Source organism: Ornithorhynchus anatinus, chromosome 20 (genome assembly GCF_004115215.2).
Source record: "Ornithorhynchus anatinus isolate Pmale09 chromosome 20, mOrnAna1.pri.v4, whole genome shotgun sequence".
Lineage (NCBI taxonomy): Eukaryota > Metazoa > Chordata > Mammalia > Monotremata > Ornithorhynchidae > Ornithorhynchus > Ornithorhynchus anatinus.
The window spans coordinates 25,397,388-25,422,319 of NC_041747.1; the positions used below are offsets into that span (position 1 = coordinate 25,397,388).

Below are 24,932 nucleotides of genomic sequence, written 5' to 3' on the forward strand. Positions count from 1 at the left end.
ACTTTAAATGCTTTTCTCTTTCTTGGTTTTAGCCGAAGACAATGCCTGTCTTTCAGAAACGTACCTCTCGATTTTAGCAGAAGCTCAGTCGATCAATCAGTTGTATCTATTGAGTGCTTACCTTGTGCAGAGCGCTGTACTAAGCTCTTTGGAGAGTTCAATACAACAGAGTTGTTAGACATGTTCCCTGCACACAATCTAGAGGGAATAACAAGTCTTTCTTTCAGAACCCATCTACCTTATGAATCTTTCCAGTCTTTAGAGGAGCGAGGCGTGTGCCTAAACCTAGCAGGGCAGAAACGTGTCTCGTGCTTTTTCCAAGCACTTAGTACGGTCCACTGCAGTCAGATGCTCAAAACACAGCATTGCTACTCTGTACTTTGCTACTACGTTACTGAAATACATTTTTGTGGTTGTAGATACTCCAGGGGCCAGTTATGGTTCTCTCTCCAGTCTTTATCAGAGCTGGTCCTCTTTAGGGATGTAGGAGATAAGATTCTGGCTTCTTTGATCAGATGATCATTCAATCCTTTGACAGCAGACAAGATAAGTGTCCCCTCCCCCCCACAACAACCTAAATTTTCATGGTTTCAAGTACAAGCCTCCATCCCCTCTCTTCTACATTTCTCTTTTCCTGAAAATGTACACCTCTCTTCAATTGTATTTTCAGCCAGTAAGTCTAGAGGTCAAGAATTAAGCCTAATTGTAAATTTTGCAGCTACCATCTTGGAGTTACCATCATTAACCAGTGTAGACAATCGGGTCACTTTATTATGGACCCTGCCGCATTGATCTGCTGTAAATCGTCCTTAGTGCTTGGGTTTAATAAATTTACTTACTGTTAGTAACAAAGTAAGATGGGACCAGGGCATCCTCTGTGGTGATAAATTCAGCTGAGAGGCAGAGGGGCTTCCAGAGGGGCTTCCAGAGGAGAGCAACCTTAAAATAAAACACACACTGAGATAAATCAGGGAAGGCAAACATTGGCAAAAGCAGAACTGTGGACTGTGGTGTGACTGAGGACATCAGGGACCCACTTTCCTCAGAAGGGAATGGTTTATTGCTGATTGCGAAGCAGCATGGATTAATGGATAGAACGGGGGCCTGGGAGTCAGAAGGATCTGGGTTCTAATTCCTGCTCTGCCACTCATCTTCCGAGTGACCTTGAGCAAGTCAACTGTCTTCTCTGTGCCTCAGCTACCCCATTTGTATTCATTCACGCAATTGATTCAATCGAATTTAATGAGTGCTTACTGTGTGCAGAGCACTGTACTAAGCGCTTGGGAAAGTATACTAAGCGCTTGGGAAAGTACAATGATGCAATAGAGACAATCCCTGCCCAAAACGAGCTCACAGGTTAGAGGGGGGAGACAGACATCAAAGACAACTACGTGGGGCTTGCCTCACCTCCTCTGGGGTAATGTTGGAGCTGCAGATTTCCATGTATCCCCACCCGGTGCAGGATTCAATCCATCAGTGGTATTTATTGAGCGCTCACTGTGTGTAGAGCACTGTAATAAGCACTACAGAGAGGACAATACAACAGAGTTGGTAGACGCGATCCCTACCTGTGAGGAGCTCATGGTCTACAGGGGGAGGCAGTCAAATATGAATTTCAGATAGGGAAAATGGTACATATCAGGATAAGTGACTCCTGGGCACTTTACATTTTGATTTTCTTTTGTAAATCCTTTTTCATTCTCCCTCCTTGCCCCCTCCCCCACCAACCAAATCCCCAATATTCCAGAAATCTCAATCTCTTGGTGAAGGATCATCCATGTAGTACATTTCCTAGTTTTACTCCTTTGTTTGCAGCCTAATTCTTTTCAATTTATCAACATAGAACTGCAGGCCACCTGCCAGTGCAAACACTTAAAAGATTAAAGTCCTCTCGACTATGTCAGCTTCTTCCCCTTTTTGGTTTTAGAGGCTTTGTGCTCCAAAATGCTCTTCACAGCATCCTCATCAAGCTCAATTAACTAGCAACTGGCTCAACCCAGCCTTTAATATCCCTGTCAATAAATATCCTAGCAGATCTTGAGCTGAACTTCCCTGAACTCTGTACAGTCATTTGGAAGCTCTGATTCTTCTAAGTCGGACTGTTTGTATCATCCGCCGGCATCTGTGACCGTTTCTCCTTTTGTTTTAATTCTGCTTCTCCAAATTCTTCACGTCTATCCTTTTGGAGGCCTTACCTCAACTTTCTAATGTTGACCTTTCTTCTCTTGGGAAGCAGCATGGCCTAGTGGAAAGAGCCCAGGTTTGGAAGTCAGAAGACCTGATTTCTAATTCCGACTCTGCCACTTGCTTGCTGTGTGACCTTGGGCAAGTCATTTAACTTCTCTGTGTCCATTTCTTCAACTGTAAAATGGAGATTTAATACCCGTTCTTACTCCTACTTAGAATGAGCCCCAAGTGGGACAGGGACTCTGTCCGACCTGATAAATTTGTACCTGTCCCAGATTTTAGAACAGTACTTGACACCTCGTGCCTTACAAATACCATAGTTATTATTGGGTTAAATTCATTCCATCCTTGCTCCTTTCCCTCTTACAAACTGGTACTTGTTTTCCCCGGTTCAAATTCAGAATAACTCCAGGAACTTCATCTGCCGTTTTTCCCGATCTGGAAACTATTACTTTTTGTTGATGTGGCCATGAGAGCAGAGACCAGTGACCTGCCTAGTTTCTAGTACGTATTGTCCGTGTTCGGGGGAAAATTTTAAAAGATGCAAAAATAGTACTGTCAACTAGGATGAGGCAATTGCTTATTTTGTTTTTCCTCCCTAAACACACATTGTAGTCGCTACTGTGATGGACTTTGTGTGTTTTTTTCTTTTATTTTTACTGATTCTGCTTGTTCTAAAAATTCCCGGCAGTGAGCCGTATACACAGTTAGCTTAGCTCGATAAATGTTAGTTGGTTTTTCTTTCTCCACTGGTGCTTTTGAAATGTCTTCTGTTTTCTTTAATGCTCTGCTCCTTTCATTTCCCTACTTTACTATGTTAGTTTGTGGCTTGCCTGGTTAATTTTTTTTTTTTGCCCCCTCTTCAAACTTAGGGGGACTGAATTTTGATTTTAGCTTCTTCAATTGTTGCTGTCAAGTTTTTCTCATTCTATTGTTGATTTCCCTTGAACCATTGAATTCTATCCAGTCTGTTCATTTTGCATTCCTTCTGTACCTCCTGTCCCAAAGTCTTAATTTTTTTTCTTTCCTGTTCTAAAACTGATCAGTAATTTAGCCCTTGTGTTCTGATGACTGGATCTTTGGTGCCCTGAAATTTGACTTTTCATCAGAGTTGCTTGATTAAATTAGATTTTAAAAAAAATATTCCCCACCTTAGTTACTTTTTCTGGAATTTCTTTATGGCGTTTATCTGTGTCATCCCTCTGCAGTCTGTAGTGACAAGGAATGCTTTGCTCAACCCCAAAACCTACAAATTATGGACAGTAGCGAGGCATTCTTTCCATAATAAAACATTGTACACAGCCCATTTTCTAGGGAATAGGGGAAAAAGCCGGGGAAATAGATATTTTGGGAGCCTGCTACTTTTTTAGGTAACTTCTAACACCTTCAAACCTCCTGAATCTTCATCGGGTTCAACCTCCAGATTCACTCAATCATGGTTATTTGTTGAGCACCTACCGTAGGCAGAGGTCTGTACTAGGCATTTGGCAGACAAGCTTCCTTGTTCTCCTGGAGTTTAGGATGTAGGATTCCTGAACATTGATACAATGTTGATATTTATGTAGATTTAAGAGATAATCTCTGCTTGCTGTTGATTTCGTAGAAAGCAAGTGGTCTGTAGGAGGAATGGCTTACGTTAGAAGGTGTGTTCAAAGCCAACCGAAGACACTGGCAGAAAGACCAGCCCAGTGTTTTTCATTCGATGTTTCCTTTACCAAATGACCTAAAGAGAAGTAAAACTTCAAGTGTTTATTAAGCAGACTTATTGGTTCTTGGCACAAAGCCCCGTGACTCAGAGTCAAACTGGACTAATTTGGGGGCGGGTAGACAGAGAAACATTTGCCGTTTCAAGTTGTCCTGTTACATCAAAGCCTCCAAACGTCTTCAGCCTTACTATGTTCCTGCCAGATCTCGAAAATTAATAGGCTTTCGAGAAGCGAAGCATTGAGTGGCTCCACTTAGAAAACCGCCTACGTCCGGAATGCCGATTTTTTCAGGTATTGCTCTGAACTCAGATTAAGAAAAATCCTCGGATTCTGAGTCTTCTCCACATTTCAGCCTGAAGCTGGAGAGCATTTGATTGGTAGACAGCTTCCCAGCGCACAGTCACAGTCTGTCCTCCTTCAGAGCCCTCTGGGAAAAGCACCTCCTCCCGGAGCCTTCCCTGATTAATCTCTAATCTCCTCACCTTATCTCCGGGTCAGCCCTTCCACACGGCCTAAGCGCTCAGGTATTCACGACCCCTGTAGCACTTATGAATGTAATATAGTAACTGTGATATTTGTTAAGCACTTACTATATGTCCAGCACTGTACTAAGCACTGGAACAGATACAAAATTAGCAGGTTGGGCTGAGTCCCTGTCCATTATTGGGCTGACAGTATTGAATCCCCATGATGCAGATGAGGAAGCTGAGGCACAGAGAAGTCAAGTATCTTAGGTCACACAGCAGGCAAGCGGCAAAGCCAGGATTAGAACCGAGGTCCACTTGGGGCGGTGCTGCTCTTTCTCCTAAGCCAAACTGCTTCTCTATATAGCGAGCTACATACTTAATTACTTCCACTTATTTTTCATTTATGCCCCCACCCTGGTCCCCCCCACCACACTGTAGGAAGGCTCCCTTCAGGGCAGAGGTTACGTCTTCTAATTCGTACGTCTTCTAATTTGTACTCTCTCAAACACTCAGTACACTGCTCTGCACACAATAGGTGCTTAATAAATACAAGTGATATGAAGGGATTTTACCTGTATTCACAATCCCTTCCTTACAATTTGCTTCACTTGCTCCTCAATTTCTAGCTGTGCATCAACATGCTAGCTGTTTCTCCTCCTGCCACCAACCTCCTCAATTTTGAATTCTCAATTTCTTCCAGTGTCACCTACTACTGGGGGCCTATTATTAAAGTAGAATCTACTGCAATTATTCTCCAATTGTCAGGAACGGGAAAATCTTCTGCTTTTTTCAGTTGGTCCAATTAGGAGATCTGCAGGCTTCTAAAGGTTGAGTGTCTGACTGTTACGTTTTCGTTCCCATGCTTCCTCCCACTAAGAAAATAACAGTGAAGAAGCCGATCGGTACCCCAGCTCTCCTCAGCAAATATAGAGGGTGGAGGTGGGGTGGGGAAAGATGCTACTCTCTTGCCATGACTCAGTTGGCACCTATTTCCTTATGGATGGGGAAAGAGATTGGGCTCTAGAATCCAGAAACCTGGGTTCTACTCTGCTAGATTGTCACCAGCCTGCTGGGTAATCTCGGGCGAGCCACTAACCCTCCTGGGCCTCAGTTTCTCATCTGTAAAATGGGGATAAGATGCCTGCTTTCCTTACCTGTGATATGGTGGTCTCTTTTTATATGATGCCTCTTTTTATAGTATTTGTTAAGTGTTTACTCTGCTCCAGGCACTATACTAAGTGTTGGGGGAGATACAAAATAACTGGGTTGGGCACAGTCCCTGTGTCATATGGGGCTCCCAGCCTTAGCCCTCTTAGACACAAAGAAGTACAGTATCCAGGGTGATAGAGGACTTGAGAAGCAGTATGGTCTAGTGGAAAGAGCACGGACCTGGCAGTCAGAGGACCAGGGTGACACGTAGGTCAAGCTGTTCAAGAACTGGCTCATCTTGGGAGAGATCATTCCCTAATTTTCCATCTCGTCATACCTGTTTTCCCCCTTCCTTATCTTAGGAGCTCCCAGGGACGGTGTCTGACCTGATTACCTTGTATCTACCCCAGTGCTCAGTGCTTAGTACTCAGTAAAGCGCTTAACAAATATTATCATTGTATTAATTAATAATAGTATGTGAGTGGATCCAATTTGGGGAATGGGATTTCCTTTGGAAGACTGTCTGGACTCCTTGCAGCAAACAGGCATTGTGGAGCCCACCCCTAAAACCATCCTTCCTCCTTCATAAGGCAAAGAACACAGGTGTGTTCAGTCTGAGAGTTTTCTTTCTTTCCCAGCAGACCTGGGGGAAAAAACCAAACCAAACCAAAATAGCTAAGCCAGGCTGATCAGCTTTGCATCGTTTATCTTCTGATCTTTATTTTCGTTGGGTCTTAATTGAGATGCAGCAAGTTTAATTAGTTTACATCGATACCATACTGTCTTACATTGGGGTAAACTGAGAAACACTAACAGGGATTTCATCAGTTTATCTGGTTGTAGCTAATAATATCCCTTCCCCGTGTCCCCCATCCCTTCTGTAAATCATTTCAAATGGGCAGAGATTTCTGGCTTGTTGCTGGATGGAATTGTTTAATGATGGTATTTTGAAGCACTTTACTGTGTGCCAAGCACTGTACTAAGCGCTGGGGGCGATGCAAGATAATCAGGTTGGACACAGCCCCTCTCCCATATGGGGCTCATTATCTAAAGCTCAGTAAGGGGGCCCAGCTTTTAATGAAAAGTCAGGTTGTTGAATGACATTCCAAGTTGTCCATCAGGAGTTGGATATTCTCATCAGAGTGACAAGAATGACGTGGCTCTGGGCATCTCCCTCTAGACCGTACGCCTGTTGTGGACGGGGAATGTGTCCACCAACTCTGTTATATTGTACTCTCCCAAGTGTTTAGTTTAGTGAGCGCTCAATGAATACCATTGGTTGGTTGATTGATTCCTGAGAGTCTCAATCCCTGCCTGGGCCTCATTTTGGAGAGTTTGTGAACAAACCCCTCAGGATCTTAAAGAGGCAATGATGCTACCAAGAGCCCTTTCTATGAGCAGGACCTAACACGAGATCACACAGGCAGAGAGACCAGGCTGACGTAAGTGCATAAAGGCAGGGTTTTGTCTTTGGCCTCCTGTAAAACGTGGCCATCAGGAGAGTGGTGGTAATAGGCTCATTGGTGGTCCCTGGAATGTGGGTTGGCCTTGAGTTGCACAGTTTACTCTTATTGTTTTGAAATAATGCAAACGCCAATTAGGTTTTGGAGACTACTGTTCTCCTAACCTGAAGCCGGTGACTACAGCTGCAGAAGATTTCCGTAGAAACACCATTCCCCGAACTTTACCTGCTCTGTATCACGGGCACCGAAAACCAGCTTTGTAATAACCGTGGGATTATCACAGGTACCTGAAAAAAGGCATCAATCTTTTCCGTCACCGTGTGGCCTTCCTGAATTCTGTTTGTGAGCAGCTTGAGGGCGTTAATGCTGTTATCTCAATGGTCAAATTTCCCGATTTTGGAAAGTGGTTTCAAGTTGCAGATTGGACTCCATAGGACAAGAGAATGGTCCCGAAAATGATAAAGCGGAATTTGATGTTCAGTTGCGGCTCATTGTCTTTGGCCTGGAAATATCTCGTGCCAAAGATACTAAAGATATCTCCAGGCCCAGACTTGTGAGACAGGGAAGGGCCGGCCCAAAACCGAATCCAGTCTGGAATCTCTTCCTCCCTCCCCAAACCTCCCTTTTCCCACATCCCTCCTCCCCTGGCTTCTCTTCTTTTTCTCTCTCCCCTCCCTCCTCTCTTTCCTCTCCTCCCTCCGCCAAACTCTTCCCCGTCCTCTTGCCTCCCTCCCCGCATCTCATTTACTGAGCATCTTCCATGGGCTGAACACTATGTAGGCTCTCGGAAGACAGGGAAAAAGGATAAAAGCAGATGATCCCTGCTCTCAAGGAACTGACAGTCTAAAGGGGAAGTCAAACAGAAATTAGTCGATGAGTAGATTTTAGATAAGAGCATGAGTGTAAATCTAAATGAGCAGAGGTGGTTACATTGGTTGATAATTAATAAACAGATAAGGGCAAAGAAGGCTGAATGGATAATGTGACCATGGAGGTCCTGCTTGGCATCAAGGAAGGGTGGGATTACCTGGCATCTTCTGGTGTCTTTGGCTTTAAATCCCTCATCACCACTGCCCCTAGCAGCTGTTTAAAGGGGCCATAACCCCATTAAATTTGGCCCCAGCAGAAGACATTCTATTTTTATCAATCAATGGTATTCACTGAGCGCTCTCAGGATGGAGGGCACTGCACTAAGCCCTTGGGAAGATACAGTATAACAGAGTTGGTAGACGTGATCTCTGCCCACAGGAAACTTTCTGTCTACAGGGGAAGAAATTACAGACAGGGGAAATAGAAGAGTATAATAATATGTTCCTAAGTGCTCCGGAGCTATGGTGAGTACCAAAATCCTTAAGGGGAACACAGCCAAGTGTATAGTCAACACAGAGGGGAGGGCTTGATCAGAAAAAGACACCAGCAGTTTACAGCCTAACATTTTAGAACCCTTAGATGTGATCCTCTATGGAGACTAGGGAACAGATCGATTGGCCTAGTGATAAGAGCGAAGACATGGGTTCTAATCCCAGTTCTGCCACTTGCCTGCTGCGTGACTTGGATTAAATCACTTCACTTCTCTGGGACTCAGGTTCCTCATCTGTAAAATGGGGATAAAACACCCATTCAGCACCTCTCTTCGACCGTCAGTCCTCTGTGGCCCAGGAACTGTGTCCGATCTGAAAATCTCGTTTCTACCCCAGAGCGCGGTACATAGTAAGCACTTAATACCATCATCGTCATTATTATTATTACTGTTATTATCCTCTCTAAGCCATTTCTGGCAGTTTCCCAGTACCATTCAGATGAGGAAGGACGGGAAGGCGGTTGGCCCTCTTAGCCTTTTGTCTTTGAAGAAGATGCTACTTTCAGCATTCTGGCTAGGCGAAACCAGAAAGGCCAGTTAATGGCTTGCAATCTCGCTTTGCTGTTTCCTCAGGGGCTAAAGAAGATATACTGTGTCTCTGCTCCCCCAGCGATTAGAACTGTATCGAAATGGCTTTTTTCTTTCTCTCTTTTTACTTTTTTCGTTGTTTCCCCTGACGGCCTTGGCCGACTGCAGTGGCTTTCATTTTCTGAATGCGGTGAAATCATTTCGAGTCTCTCGAAGCTGTACTTACCGTAAATGTGGCGTGCTGCTAATGGTGGGGCACTTTGTCTTTAGGTATATAATTTGAGAAAACACCCCAACTCTCTCCCACTCACAAGACAACGGAGGGTTGTGATTGAAAAAGTGAGCATGATAATTCTGCGAGCATCATGCATTCAGCTAGGAGCTTTTACTCTCCAAAACGGGGTCAGAGGATCAACTCGTAATATTTTGATACAGACATTTGCATCGCCACCAGAGAATCGGTCTGAAACTAGCTTCTGGTTTAGAGAAAAAACAAGGGTCAGAACAAGCCTAATGCAACACCATTGATTATGTTCCAGGGCTCGACTTTCCTTTGAATCAAACTTAATCAAATTTCCCCTCTATTCTGTTCTATTCCCCTCTGTTCATTGAGGGCAGAAGCGTGTCTACTAACTCTGCCTTACTGTACTCTCCCAAGTGCTTAGCACGGTGCTCAGTAAGTATTATTGACTGATGAAAGTGGTCTCAGACATCATGTTCGTACCCAAACCCCCGTTTGGGGGTGTGTGTGTGTGTGTGTGTGTGTGGAGTATGCACTGCCATCTTGTCTAATGAGTCAGACACAGGGGATGATGGCTCAGAATTTTTTTTTATGGTGCTTTGTTAAGCGCTTACTATGTGCCAGACACTGTACTAAGCACTGGGGTAGATACTAGATAATCGGTACGTACTAAGTCCCTGTGCCACATAGGGCTTACAGTCTAGGTTTCAGTGATGTTGAAGAGGCCTTCCCAGACTAAGCCCCACTTTTCCTCATCTCCCAGTCCCTTCGGCGTCACCCTGACTTGCTCCTTTTGCTCTTCCCGCTTCCCAGACCCAAAGCACTTATGTACATGTCTGTCATTTTATTTATCCCTTTGCTCTCCCCACCCCCCCAGTCCCAAAGCCCATAGGTACATATCTTTCATTTTATTCATTTGTTTTGACGTCTGTCTCCCCGCCCCTAGGCTGTGAGCTCTACTGTGGGCAGGAGATGTCACTGTTTATTGTATTGTACTTTCCCAAGCGCTTAGTACAGTGCTCTGCACACAATAAGCACTCAATAAATACGATTGAATGAATGAATGAATGAATGTAGAGAATCCATGGCCAGAACCCCCTAGTCTTTCCATGCAATTTTCTGCCCACGAGAAACTTAAACGGTACCAGAGAGGAGACAGGTAACCCCGGCGTGGGCAGGGATTCTCTCTCTTTATTGCTGAATTATACTTTCCAAGCACTTAGTACAGTGCTCTGCACACAGTAAGTGCTTAATAAACACAGTTGAATGAATACTATTTCTAACTAGAGTGATTGTAAGTAATTAAATAACTAATAGACGTAACTGCCCAAGTGCTGATACTAGGGTGGTGTATTCATGTAATGTCTAAAGGGACAGTATCTTTCCCAAGATCCACACAAGATGGTCTTCACCCTCCAGGAGCAGAGGAAGATATGGATAAAAATAAGAAGCAAATAGAAGTTTGCATAGGGATAGGGTTGATTTATGACGAGATAATCTGAAGGCAACTTTTGAAAGGAGACAGATGATACCTTTTCCCCTCTTTTCATAAAGCACACCTAGCACCGTTTCAGCAGAGAGAAATTTGCCAAAGACATGATTTACACATATCTACTGAGCCCCAGGAGACGCGCTGTTTGTCTCCACAAGATGCAGTTTGCCAGGCTAAATTTAAACTCAACGCAGCAGGAGGTTAGTTTGGGGGAAAAGCACGGACAAGGGAAATAAAGAACTGGTCACCTCTGCAGCAAGAGCTTTAAATCTTTAATGTGAGTGGCTCCCACCAAAAGAGTCAAATTGATTGAGGCTCTAAAAGCCTCAAGTGACCATGAAGAGGAAATCGGGTTGGGGGGGTGGGTATGAGAGGAAGAAAATTATTTCCATTTAAGGTGAATTCTAAAAGATATCTGCCTGAATGCTAATTTTCCTGGGGGCCCCGCTGGACTCCTGGCCTGGTCGAGTCAAACTGACCATTCTGCTCTTGATCCTTGTCCTTGGGCTAGTTCTCAGCTCCTCGGTGGAAACAACCCAATAACCACTTTTGCCTGATGGATCTGTTTTTATTCATCATCGACATCTCTCTCTCTTTCACACACATACTTGTGTAGACATGTCTGTTCAACCGAACATTCGCTTTACATATTCTGATTCTACTGCGTGTAAATATTACTCCACTGTTGGGTTGCAAATTCCCCCTGGGCAGGAACTCTGTGTCACAGGAAGCGGTGTGGTCTGGTGGAAAGAGCACAGGCTTGGGAGTCAGAGACCATGACCACTCGTCCCGGCTCTGCCACTGTTCTGTTGTGTGACCTTGGGCAAGTCACTTGATTTCTCTGTGCTTCAGTTACCTCACCTGCAAAATGGGTATAAAATACCTGTTCTCCGTCCCACTTATCCTCTGAGTCCCATGTGGGAAAGGGATTGTGTCAGATTCGATTATATCGTATCTACTCCAGGCTTAGCCCAGTGCTTGGCACACAATAAGCATTTTAGAGTCAGTCAGTTGTATTTATTGAGTGCTTCCTGTGGGCAGAGCAATGTGCTAAGCCTTTGGGAGAGTACAACAGAGTTGGTAGACAAACTCTTTTCCCACAAGGAGCTCACAGTCTAGAGGTATTTACACATTGCACATTATTACACAATTTACACATTATTTCCCAACTGCTTAGTTAAGTCCATTGCATGTGCCTCAGTTACCTCATCTGTAAAATGGGGATTGAGAACTGTGAGCCCCACATGGGACAACCTGATTACCTTGTAATTACCCCAGCGCTTAGAACAGTGCTTGGCACATAATAAGCGCTTAACAAATACCGTAATAATAATTAGCATGTACTCACAGGCGCTGCTACCAAAACTCTAGACTGTAAGTTTTTCTGTGGGCAGAGAATGTGTCTGCTTATTGTTATACTGTACTCTTCCAAGCGTTTAGTACAGTGCTTTGCACACAGCGCTCAATCAATACGATCGAGTAAATGAATAAACTAAATCTGTAGCTCCTGAGGTTGGGGTTAGGGGGTCCGTCCCCCGACTGGTCAGGCACCTTGGAGTTCAGACCAGTCCTGGAGGCGCATCTCCCAACAAGGATCGCTGGAAAAGGAAGTGGGGGAAGAAAACTGAGGAGGGCTGGGGGGCGTCATCAGTCTATCAGTGGTGTTTATTGAGCTCCTACTATGTGCAGACCATTGTGTTAGGCGTTCGAGAGAGTACAGTACAACAGAGTTGGTAAACACGTTCCCTGCTTACCATGAAGTGGGGAGGGAGGAACCTAGCAGGAGGAGACAGTGATGGGGGTAGAAAAAACACTAGAATCATCCCAACCTCCTCTTTCCCACTTACAGTTTAGGTACTAAATCTGGAACAGAGCTTGGCACATAGTAAGTGCTTAAAAAGTACCATAATTATTATTAGTATTTCCCTACCCGCAAGGAGCTTACAGTCCAGAGGAGGAGACAGACACTAACATAAAGAAACACGGGTACGGACATGTACGTAAGTGCTGCGGGCCTGAGAGAGGGGTGAATATCGAGTGGACACAAGGAGCTTACACTCTGAGCATCATGTAGAATCACTCTCCTCTTCTGAGAATGCCAGGCGCTAAGCTAAGTCCTTGAAACAACCCTCCCCCCCTCCACCCCACCGGGAAGAACAAATTATTTTTCATTCCTCTCACAGCCCAACAGAACGAGATTTCTGCTTCCTCAGTGGACTCCGATCTCCACTAAGTGTGTCGGCGGGGGGCGTTTGCCTCCGAACACCCGCAGCCGCCTGAAAGTGCTTGACATTTTAATTTCTTGCGATAGATGATGCGGCTATCCTTATCTATCAACCCATCTCGGAGAGGAAGCTGCGGGACTGGAGGGAAGTTGGTGAACTGTGGTTGACACGGGGATCCTCGGTATTAAATGGGGTGGGTGGTGCTTAATGTGCTCATTCAGCCTCTGATGGTTGTGGAACAAGAAGCCGGGAGCATTATTAATCTGCAGCGGGGGCGTTGGTGACATTCTGTGGGGAGTAATTTGGTTTTCGTTGGGCTGAGTGTGCAGAAAAGGGGAAGCCAAGCCCCTCTGTGGCTGGAGCAGGGGCCTGGGAGTCAGAGGGACCTGGTTCTGATCCTGGCTCTGCCACTTGTCTGCCGTGTGACCTTGGGTACACTTCACTTCTCTGGGCCTCAGTTACTTCATCTGTAAAATGGGAACTAAAACTGTGACCCCCCTATGTGGGACAGGGACCGTGTCCGATCCGAATTGCTTGTAACCACCCTAGTGCTTAGAACAGTGCTCGGCACGTAGTGAGTGCTTAACGGATAACCGCAATTGTTATTGTCGTCCCGGGGGGACGGGGGGCATCCCATGAAGGGAGGGATCCGCCCCACCCATCTCGGCTCTCGCCCGACTCACCTCAGACTACCCGGCCGCACCCCTTATCTTGAAACCCGGTCGGCCGGGTTCGCTGACCCGCAGCGGGGACACTGACCCGTGTGCAGCTGATATCCAGGGGTTTGGGGAAGCTGCCGGGTCACGGGCCGACTCTGGACCCTCCGGACCCAGAAGCGGTTTGGCCAGAAGGGAGGACTCAGGGCTACAGTGGAACCATCATCCAGTATCGTCCGGTGATGATGATGATGGTATTTGTTAAGCGCTTACTATGTGCTGACCACTGTTCTAAGCACTGGGGTAGATACAAGGTTATGAGGTTGTCCCATGTGGGGGTCACAGTCTTAATCCCCATTTTCCAGATGAGGTAACTGAGGCGCAGAGAAGTGAAGTGACTTGCCCACAGTCCCACAGCTGACAGGGGGCAGATCTAGGATTAGAACCCGCAACCTCTGACTCCCAAGCCTGTGCTCTTTCAGTCAGGGTAAACTGGGGCAGCCCTTGTGCCTCCCTCTCCTTGTGTGACCTTGGGCAAGTCACTTCACTTCTCCGGGCCTCAGTGACCTCATCTGTAAAATGGCGATCGAGACTGTGAGCCCCACGTGGGGCAGGGACTGTGTCTGACCCAATTTGCTAGTATCCACCCAGTGCTTAGTACAGTGCCTGGCACGTAGTAAGTGCGCAACAAATACCATAATTATTGTCATTATCTCGATTACAGGTCTGCCAGCCAGAGGCACCGAGCCAACAGTCCTCTGCTTCGACACCCACCGCGGCATCATCTGACCGCGGAACAGAACTCCCCGCCGCGTCCACCGGACCTTGCCACCCCACCCGCCCCCTCCGCCGGCAAGGATGAGGCAGCTCAAGGGAAAACCCAAGAAGGAAACGTCCAAGGACAAGAAGGAGCGCAAGCAGGCGATGCAGGAGGCCCGGCAGCAGATCACCACGGTGGTCCTGCCCACGCTGGCCGTGGTCGTGCTTCTGATCGTGGTGTTCGTCTACGTGGCCACACGCCCCCCAACCACCGAATGAGGCAGGGGCCGTTCCAGCCTCAGAACCCCGGGGACTCGTCCCGCGAATGAGGAGAGGAGGGAAGAGAGAGCCAAAAAGGAAAAAAAAAAAAGAAAAAAAAATCGCTTCACGTTTTCTCATTCTTAAGGATGCCGAAACTTGAGAGAGAGAGTGTCTCAGCTTGCCTTCCGCACTCCTCTTTCCGTGATTGAAGTTGCCCAGGGTGTCGTGGAAGGTCTAGGGAATGTATGATCGGTGAATGTGCCATACGCTTAATGGTCCAGTTCTTGTGCCTTTTCTGACTTAGAAATGGTGTTCTGTTGTTGTTTCTCTTGAATCGACTTGTGGTGAAAGGAGAAGTGCCATAAATCTGTATGAATCCGCTGTCGACTCATCACCATTATCTGTAATGTAGTTCTCATGAATCCTCTGTACGTATGTGTGTGTGAGTGTGTGTGTTTATGTTCCACCACCTCCAAAGGGACTATATTTCTTCTTTGGGCTTAATGTGATTTGAAATACACCGACTCAAAAGTGAAATATTTATTTTTGGAATAAAGGAGATAATAGTCTTAAGGTTGAATGTTTATCGTGTTTGCCCAGGAAGTTATACTACAGGGTGGGGTTTACCTGGGGGCTCTATTACGATCACTGGCTGCTCTTTTCTAATATGAATAATGATGGAGTTTGTTAAGTGCTACTTTACGTGTGCCAAGCACAGTACTAAGCGCCGGGGTAGAGACAAGTTAATCAGGACGGACAGAGTCTCTGTCTCACAGGAGGCTCACTCTCTAGGTAGGAGGAGAACAGGTATTGAATCCCTATATTGCAGATGAAGGACCTGAAGCACAGAGAAGTTAAAGTGATTGTCCAAGGTCACACAGCAGGCAGGTGGCAGATCTGGGATTAGAAGCCAGAACCTCCGGCTCCGGTTCCCTTTCCTGTCCCCTCACTATCTTCCCCTTCTCTCTTCCCTTCTCCCTCCCACCCTCCTCTTTCATTAAAATGATGTTTTTAGAAAGGAATAATCTTCAGATTCAGAGAGTCTAGTGAGTGATAGAACAGTGACTTTCATTCATGTTCTTTCCCCCTCCCCCCATAGAGATTTAATTGGAATATCAGCATGAATGGTTACTTACATCATTGACCTTGAAGTCTTTGTAAGTGTGCAAACAGGAGCAACCTGAAAGCTGCTTTGGGCTTAAAGGGTGGGTGCTTTGGGTTTTGAAATGAAAACATGTAATAAAATTAAATCGAGGATCCAGCTGACTTTTCGATGCAAATTCCCTCGCCTCTCTCCACCCCCTCCTCTCCAGGAAACTTTTTAACTCTGAAGAAAAATGACAATTTCGGCCCCGGCCTTGGAGAACCAGCAGGGTAACTTCAGCAAGCTGATTTCACAATTTTCTCTTCTTTCTAAATCAGGTGCCCGTTAGCCAATCCTGCTTCTATATTTCCTTTCCTGCCACTGTTGATTATGGAGAGATCTGGGTGTGGAAAAGTGTTTTTCTAATCTCTCTTGCCACCTGGTTCACTCCCTGATGGCGCAATCTATTCCCAAGGTTTTGGCAGAATGCAGAGAGAAAGAGGAGGAGGATGGTAATAAGGGTGGAGATTCCAATTTGGGCTCAGAGCTCTCAATAATCAGCAGGATAGGAGAGGAACAGTGTGGACCATGTTTATATAGTGGGATTCTAGTGGGTGTTGGAGTGTGGTGTTCCATTATGTTTGCCCAGGCTGAGGCACTGGCTTAAATTTTTTTTAAATGGTATTTGTTAAGCGCTTGCTATGTGCCAGGCACTATCCTAAACACTGGGGTAGATACAAGTTAGTCAGGTTGGATACAACCCATGTCCCACATGGGGCATCCAGTTGTAATCCCCATTTTGCAGATGAGGGAGCTGAGGCACACATTAGTTAGGTGACTTGCCCAAGATCACAGAGCAGACAAGTGGCAGAATGGGGCTTAGAACCCAGGACCGTCTGACTCCCAGGCTTGTGCTCTACTAGGCCACTCTGTTACCCTGTTTTTCAAATACAGCATTTGCAAAATGAAAATGGTAAAAAAGCCCCTGGGTCTGGGCCCTGCAGGGCTAAAAGACTAGAAGACAACCTCTGTCTCTGCCTCTCCCCTTGCCTAAATAAATCCAACTCTCTGGAAGATCCAGGAACCCAGATGGGCTTCCATCCTGTGCTTTCTGGGTGACAGCAATTCAACCACGGAAAGTGGTTGTGTCTGCTCGCCCCAAAACTGAAAAAGCCGCATCGTATTTCTGGCCACGACTGAGCTGGCTCTGAGAACGAGAGGGAAAGAAGGAATCGGAAATGCCGAAATGGAAAACTCTGAGTAGAGAGTTTCTCTATTCTAGCCCTTTCCCTGGGGAAAGGTTAAGGTGAATTAGTGTGAGGTAAAGATGGATTAGTGAAATTGGCCTTCTCTGAGTGAGCGGGGTGGGACCCACACACTGCCTTAGCTCTCGGCTTACCTGCCTTTCGGAAGAATTGGTTTCCCATTGGAAGCTTTTGGTCTTTTCATGCTGGATGCTGATAAACATCCTGCTGAGTTGTTCCTAGAAGGAAGAGTGAGTGAGTGAGTGAATGAGAGAGAGAGAGTGTGTGTGTGTGTGAGAGAGAGAGAGAGAGAGAGAGAGGTGTGTTTTTGTGTGTGCCCAGGATTCCTTCTGTCACAGTAGTCACAGGAACCTTCTGTTTCCTTCCATCCTACCCCAGGAGCGGGCAATGTTTGGGCATTTGCCTTTAAATAAAACTGGTCCCCTCTCCTCTCCTTGTGCCTGGGAGAAACTGCAATAATAATTGTGGTATTTGTCCAGCTCTAGCTATGTGCCAAGCACTGTGATAAACCCTAGGGTAGACACAGTGCCCTTTTGGGAGCTGGACGCTGCATCCTCCCTCCTAGGATCGGGAGGTGAATCGGCAAAGCTGCCGGCCCAGGATCCACCTTCTGACCCCAGCTCACCGAGTGGCCAAGCTAGGGGAGCCTTAATTCCCTGATTCTGCATGGAACAAGAGGGTTATTTAGAAGGTCATTTGGAGGCAGAAGAACTCATGTTTTACCCAAACCAACGTGGGCAGAGCTAAGGTTCAGCCCATGATCAATACACATTTCCTGTCCACAACGAGCTTACACTCTAAAGGGGAATATAGACATTTATATAATGCTTCCAGTGTCACGGAAGCGGAAATTGTAGGCGTGAACAAGAAGGAGGTTTCCGGAATTGTGATGCCAGGATTCCTCTCTGAGCTCCGATATCAGCACACCCATTTAATCGATAGGATGGTCGGGTCCCATAGCCCCTCACCCTCGCCCTGTTGCTGCCACCTGAGGGGCCCATCACCTCAGTCAGGCTGGCAATGGGGTGAGGAGAGAATACGAAGTTACCGATCAATCAAGCAGTGATACTTCCTGAGCGCTTAGCGGGTGGAGAGCGCTGTACTAAACGCTTAGGGGAAGAGTACAATAAGAGAGTTGGCTTCCAGACCCCCACGTCCTCTCTGGAGTTACTCTCCCAAGCGCACCATTCTGCCAGACCTCAACCTCTCATGCTTCAGTTCCAAGCATCTTATTGTTTCTGAAAAGAGGCAGGATGGCCTAATGGGAAAGTCACCTGACTAGGAGGCCAGAGACCCAGCTTCTAATTCCAGCTCTGCTCCTGGATTGCTGTGTGACCTTGGGCAAGTCACTAGCAGCGGGAGGCGGACACTAACAAATTGGTAGAGGTGGTAGCTAAGTGGAACTCGTTTGCCAAAATGTGTATCCTTTCTTTAGTGGTCAGCTAATCTCCAGGTAACCGATTTCTTTCCGTTTCCTAGCTGTGAATGATTTTAGCGTTCAAGGAATACAACTGACGGATTGGTAGCCGAGAACCCCAGTGGTTAGAGGTTGGCATGGCTTAGGGGATAAAGCGTGGGGCCCGTGAGCGAGAAAGATCTGGGTTCTAATTCCGGCTCTGCAATTTATCTGCTGTGTGACCTTGGACAAGTCACTTCAGTTCTCTTTGCCTCAGTTTCCTCATTTATAAAATGGGGATTAAGAGTGTAAATCCCATGTGGAACAGGGACTGTGTCTAACTTGTATTAACTTGTATCTACCCTAGTACTTAGAACAGCATTTGGCATATATTAAATCCTTAACAAGTACCATAATTATTATTATTATTATTGCACATGGATTCCCAGCAACCCCCTGGCAACAATGCTCTTCTGCCTCAAGGAACTCATGCAGCTTCCCTCCCCAACCCGGGGGTCAAGGTCGTGGGTCCCAGCTGGTGCTCAGGTCTGCTCTCCCGGGGATCTCGATCCCCGTGAGGGACAGCGGCAGGTCGGACCCCTCCCAATTCTGAACAGAGAGGGGCCATTCCCCATTGCGCCATCAAAGGTCTGGGCCTGTGTCAGCCGCTGCCAAGTTGGCCTTGCCCTTTGACCCAGCCACAAGGCCAATAACCGGAGGCCTGAGGCTGGCCGGAGCCGGGGCCGGAGCCATATTCTGCTCTCTGGTTTACCTCTTGTCGGAGACCCTTTCTCTTCCAGATGCTCCTCCCCAATTCCTTCGCTCTTCCCCCAGCCTCAGAGAGGCTGCAAAAGAATCAAACTCCGAACTCCTTTTTCTCGCCTTTCTGAGCGTGCTAGCTGTTTTCTGATGATGGGATTATTGACCGAGTGCACACTGAGTGATACCAATCTATACTTTCCCATTACTTTCTTCCCCTCAGTTCTCTGTGATTAATAGGAGAACGGGAACGTTCCCTGCACTACTGCTGCGGCGGCTGCTGCTGCTGCTGTGCTGGGGCATCGCGGCCCAGCGGAAAGAGCGTGAGGCTGGGAACTTAGAGACCTGAGTCCTAGCTCCAGCTCTGCCCCTGGCCTGCTCTGTGACCCTGGGCAAATTACTCAACCTCTCTGGCCCTCAGCTTCCTCATCCATAAAATGGAGGTAATTTGCTCCCCCTTCCTCTTAGACTGTGAGACCCAGGAGTGACAGGCTCCGTGTCCCATCTGATTATCTGGTTTCTACTCAACGCGGAGCATGGGGCCTGCCACATTATAGGTTCGTAATAAATATTTTCATCATTACGGTTATGGTAGGTGTCTCCAGTGAGTTCACCGGGAGCTTTGGAAGGGGATGACTGATCCCCCCCTTTACCCTGCAGCCACACCCCGGCTAGAGGTATTTCTCTCTCCGGGATGTGGGAAGCAAACTCCCAGTAGCCAGTTCATCCCTTCTGGGCAAGTCCCTCTATTCCTCAAACCTACTTGGGCATTTCTGCTACCCTGCCGGGACAGGGTAGCGGGGTAGCCCTGTGCCAACCTATCCTTGGTACAGCATTAAACCCAGAGATGTGGACAAGATCCTGTATTCAGCTCAATGTACCAACTTCTTTCCAGTCTCTATCCAATAGAGACCCGAAAGATGAGTTAACTCTGCTCCCACAGTCCTTTTCTATTGGCACTTGGCAATTCTGCCAACGTACCATCCACCGGACCCGTCTGGATGGTCGCGAGGGGACGAGCCCTCATTTTTCCTTCAAGGATTTTGTGCGGTTCAGCTGGTAGTCCATCCCTGCCTATTCTGGGTATTTTTTTCATCACTAAACAATGCAATTGTCTACAACTCTTTCTCTTCTTTCAATTGAGTCATCTGTATTATCTCCAGCCCTTCGGGGAGTTGGAAAGGACCCAATCTTCCGAGAAGGCTATTAACACCTCGTGCCGTTGGAGGCACGCTCACCAAAACGCATGAGATCAGAATAGAAACTGAAGGGTTCATTAATATCGCCGGAAGATGCTTTTCCTGCCTCATTTGATGCCTCATTTTCTGCTTAGACTGTGAGCCCCATGCGGGTCTGTGTCCAACCTAATTAACTCATACCTACCCCAGTGCTTAGAATAGTGTTTGACACGCAGTAAGCGCTTAACAAATACATTTTTTTTAAAAAAAAGACTCTTTCCTTGGATCCAACGGAAGATAACATACTAGCCTTCTCCTCCAACTCTTGCAGTTCTCGTTATGATTAGAAGAGAGGAAGGTTGGGAGTTGTTCCACTGAACACAGAATCTTAGACTCTTCTAAAAGTGGGATGCGGTGATGCACATCCCCCAGCAGGGCAAATGCCTTTTATTACAACAGTTATACACAGTCTCGTGTGGCTCATTCTTTGCTTGGGTTAGGGGGAGTCACCCCGACACCCAAGGGGCTTGCTGGGAAAGTCACCAAACTTGCAAAATATCTGATGGGAAGCCACGTAAGAAAGCCACGAGCCAGGGTGAACCCAGGGACTCTAAGCATACCTAACTGGCTGCTTTCTTTACTGAAACTGAAGGTGACGCAGACACCTCTGAGTGGGAAAATGTTTTCAAAAACAGTAATGAGGCTTAAGTGACGGTGGTGAGATGAGGAACCACGAAGTTTTTAAACTCTGGACTCCCGACCACATTAGTTCCTGATTCCCTGGATAAAACCGAGATTATCCGAGATAAAGAGGAATTGAAACGGATTAGTCATGATCAAAATAAAATGGAGACGATTCCAAATCAAGATAAGCCCCTCCTGATGTGCGTCAGGAATAGAATATTCAAATTCGGAAGCGATAAAGAGCAATTCTTTTCTAAATCTCAAAAATAAATATCAGGATGTCCTCTTTCAAATCCCATTTCTCTCAGGCAGAACAGGATGTTTTTCATGTATTCAGCAGTGGACCATTTAACTGTGAAGGGTGCTCAAATCCTGACTGGGTTTTTCGGAGAAAAGAAGACCATGTCCTTCCTCTTAGCCATTTAGATTTCTGAAAAGTCCATTCACCACAAGGAAGGCAGACAGGAGATGTACATTGCCAAATTGGAGAGCACTAGACAAGTCCTGATCAGCTCACCTCCCGGAATTCAATGCTTCATTGACCTTGCTTCCCACCTTACAGCCCGCTCCCAAACTTCCCCATGGATGTGGAGACATCTCCCAGTTTCCACCCCCCATGCCACCTCCTTTCCCTTTGGCACAACAGCTCACAGCCTGCCTCCTCGGACACAGTTAGTCCGATTAATGCCACCCATTCTCCATCCCACCAACTCAGCCCTCAACCCCTCCTACCCTCTCAATGGATTTTTGTCATTTAATTTTGGTGTTTATTAAGCGCTGAACTCAGCAGGTGATTATACAAGACTGTGAACTCCTTGAGAACAGGACCTACGTCTATAATTTAAACCCTTCAAACTTTGATTGTCCAGAAAATGCTTTGTGATTGGCTGCTTCTCTCCACTTACGCACACTGAGCTCATTTTGTAACTGATTCTGTGCTCCATATCTTGCCCTGAATGGAAAGATTCCTACTCCTTCTATCCTGCTCCTTTTAAAGGAAGAAGCAGATGTTTGTTTGTTTCCTGGGCTTCAGGGTTCACTCTTGTCTCACATGATTTATCCAAGATTATTTTCAGAGGTTCCAATATTTATTTTGCTTATTCGGTTAAAACTCTTGGGTGCAACAACACCTAACCCTCAGATTTATTACTGGAGAGTGTTCACAATAGTGCATATTATGTTTAAAGTTGAAAAGCTTGTTTGGCTGCTCATAACTTTCTCAACTAAAATCCTCGAGGGAGGAACCTTCCCAAAATTTGCCTCAGCTCAAAGGTTTATTGAGGTGGGGGTTTTTTGTAGCAAAGTTTGAGCTAAATCAGGCCAGGGTTTGTGAAGATTTTTTCTCCACGTAGATTTTCAAAAAATGACAAAAGCAATAAACTTGACACTTTATGAATAATAATAATAACAACAATGATCATGATATTTGTTAAGAGCTGAATATGTATCAAGTACTGTACTAAATTTGGGGGTAAATACAAGATAATCAGGTCAGGCATAGTCCCTGTACCATACGGGGCTCACAGTCTAGGTAAGAGGGAGGAGGATTTAATTGCCATTTTACAGAAGAAGAGATTGAGGCATAGTGAAGTGAAGTGACTTGCCCAAGGTCGCACAGCAGATATTTGGCAGATTCAGGTTTAGAACCCAGGTCCTCTTTCTCCCAGGCCCTTGCTCTTTCCATTAGACCAGAACAGGCCTTAACTTGGCAGGGTTAGGGTCACGACACTAAGTGGGAATATTAGCTATGATGCTTTTCCTTTTGATTATTTTAATCCCCCTAATTCCCAAGAGCACTAGCCAAGTAAAAGCCTCCTCTTACAGACAGTCCATTATGTCTCTGGAAAGAGGAAAGGCCAGTAACGATGGAAATGGAGAAGGCATTTCCTTACATTTTCTCCTATTTCCCTTAGCAGCATCAGACCCAGTTCTTTCAGAAGCATGATGAGAACAGGAGACAAAGAGAGAGGGGGAGAAGGAAGAAAAGACAGACAGAGAAGTTGTAGGGAGAGATAGAGAGGAAGAGAACAGATCCCAACAGAGATACAGGCAAACACAGAGAGACCTAGAGACAAGAGAGAGACATAAACCACACAGAAAGATAGAGACACAGCCCCAAGCAGAGACTCAGAAGACAAGGGAAGACACAAATATTTGCCTCTTTGCCCTCCCTGGCTCCCTGACTCTGATATGCCTACTGTAGCGACAGGCCAAAAGTGAGGATTTCTGAAAAGCCCACTGAGTACGATTGCCATCCTGGTCCCATTTCAGCAGGAGGTTGGGCAAGACCGTGCCAGCCTGGTATTGTGCTGTGTCTGCCACCAGCCCAAAGGCCTCTTGTTGGCTTTCTTGATTATTTTCTACTTCTTTGGCTATTGTTGCTTCATTTGACCAAACTGACCATGTAGCGGAATTCAGTGACGGTGTTCAACTCTCTACTGTGGATGATTATACTGAGGTGAAGAAGTCGATCAATGGAATTTATTGAGAGCTTACTTCGTGCAGAGCACTGTTTTAAGTGCTTGGGAGAGTACAGTGCAAGAGAGTTGGCAGTCACGTTCCCTGCCCATAATAAGCTCCCAATCCAGAGAGAGGGAGCTTACAGCCCAGAGAAACTTTTAATGGTATCTTTGAGCGCTTGCTATGGACCAGGCACGGTACTATGCGCTGGAGTAGATACAAGCTAATCAGGTTGGACGCAGTCCATGTCCCATGTGGGGTTCACAGTCTTAATCTCCATTTTACAGAGGAGGTAACTGGGGCCCAGAGAAGTGAAGTGGCCTGTCCAAGGTCACGCAGCAGATGTGTGGCGGGGGCAGGATTAGAACCCAGGTCCTTCTGACTCCCAGTCCTGTGCTCCATCCACTGGGCAATACCTCCATCTTCTTGGATGTGACCCATTTTGCCAGGCACCCGCTTTCTGAGAAGACCCCCTCGCTCTACCCATCAACTACCCCGGCTGCCCTGGACCTACTAGTTCTATGATCATTCTTGCTTGGACCCAGAATCTCAGTCAACCATTTCAGGGCCCCCGTTTTGCTTAATGACCACACAGTTTTCACCAGTTTTCCTCACGAGGAAAGGAAAGGATTAATGGTTCAAAAGAATCATGCTTACAGAGTGTTGAAAACAATTATTTTCTCCCATTGCCCAAGAGATAGGGACTACTTTAAGTCAGGTCTTGGTTGGAACAGACAATTTACAACACATCCCTTTTGATTAAGTGCTTTTCTTTACCTTTGATTAAATTGGTTTATGGGGAGCAAAATGGTATACAGACTTTGGGAGTAGGAAAGACCATTACATCTATTTTCTTGTCTGTACTTTTATAAGCTCAAGGCTTTTATGAGTTTCTTCACTGTTCGTTTTTCTTTTCTTTCAAAATAGTCTCTCTACACAGAACAACAAAAATATTTGTGCTTTTTTTTCTTGTGATGTTCAGGTTCAGGAGCCAGCCAGGAAATTAAAAAGTATCTGTGTTGCTAATAATGTTATTCCTGGTTTTTTTAAGAAATGTTATATCAGAATGTAGAGTTAAATATTGAACCATAACGCTGATGTTAACGGTAACATGAAGAATCAAAACATGGACATCAGGTTGGCCCTGTCACAACAACAACAGAAGCAAGAGTGGCCTAGTGGATAGAGCGTGGGCCTGGGAATCAGAAGGACCAGAGTTCTAGTCCCTAAACTGCCACTTGTCTGCTGTGTATCCTTGGGCAAGTCACTTAACTTCTCTGAGCCTCAGTTATGTCCGTTATAAAATGGGAATTAAGACTGTGAACCCTGTGTGGGACAGGGACTGTGTCCAACCTGACTAGCTGATTAACTGATTAACCTAGTGCTTAGTACTGTGCCTGGCACATAGTAAGCGCTTAACAAATGCCATAAAAAAAAGGAAACAACTGAACCTGCAGGGGCAGAGGTAAGACGGGATAGGGTCGGGAAGGGAGGATGGTTTTTGAGCATGTGTGGTCTTAAGCCAAGTGCAGACCAAAGCAAGCCTAGCTGTGACATCGGTATAGAAAAACAGAACCAGAGGCTCAGGGCAGTGAAAGCAGACAAAGAAGAT

At 46.2% G+C, this 24,932-nt stretch overlaps 1 long non-coding RNA gene across 2 annotated transcripts in view; it reads left to right on the plus strand.

The window, feature by feature from the left end:
- LOC103170374 overlaps window positions 1–14,333 on the plus strand; it is a 30,487-nt gene extending 16,154 nt beyond the window's left edge. Inside the window, exons 3-4 of one of the 2 annotated variants that reach the window (XR_003753902.2) lie at window positions 2,589–2,691; window positions 14,199–14,333. This is a non-coding gene — a long non-coding RNA (uncharacterized LOC103170374). The remainder of the gene's footprint in view (window positions 1–2,588; window positions 2,692–14,198) is intronic. The other variant, XR_003753903.2, reaches the window with a different exon arrangement.
- The last annotated feature ends 10,599 nt before the right edge of the window (window positions 14,334–24,932 follow it).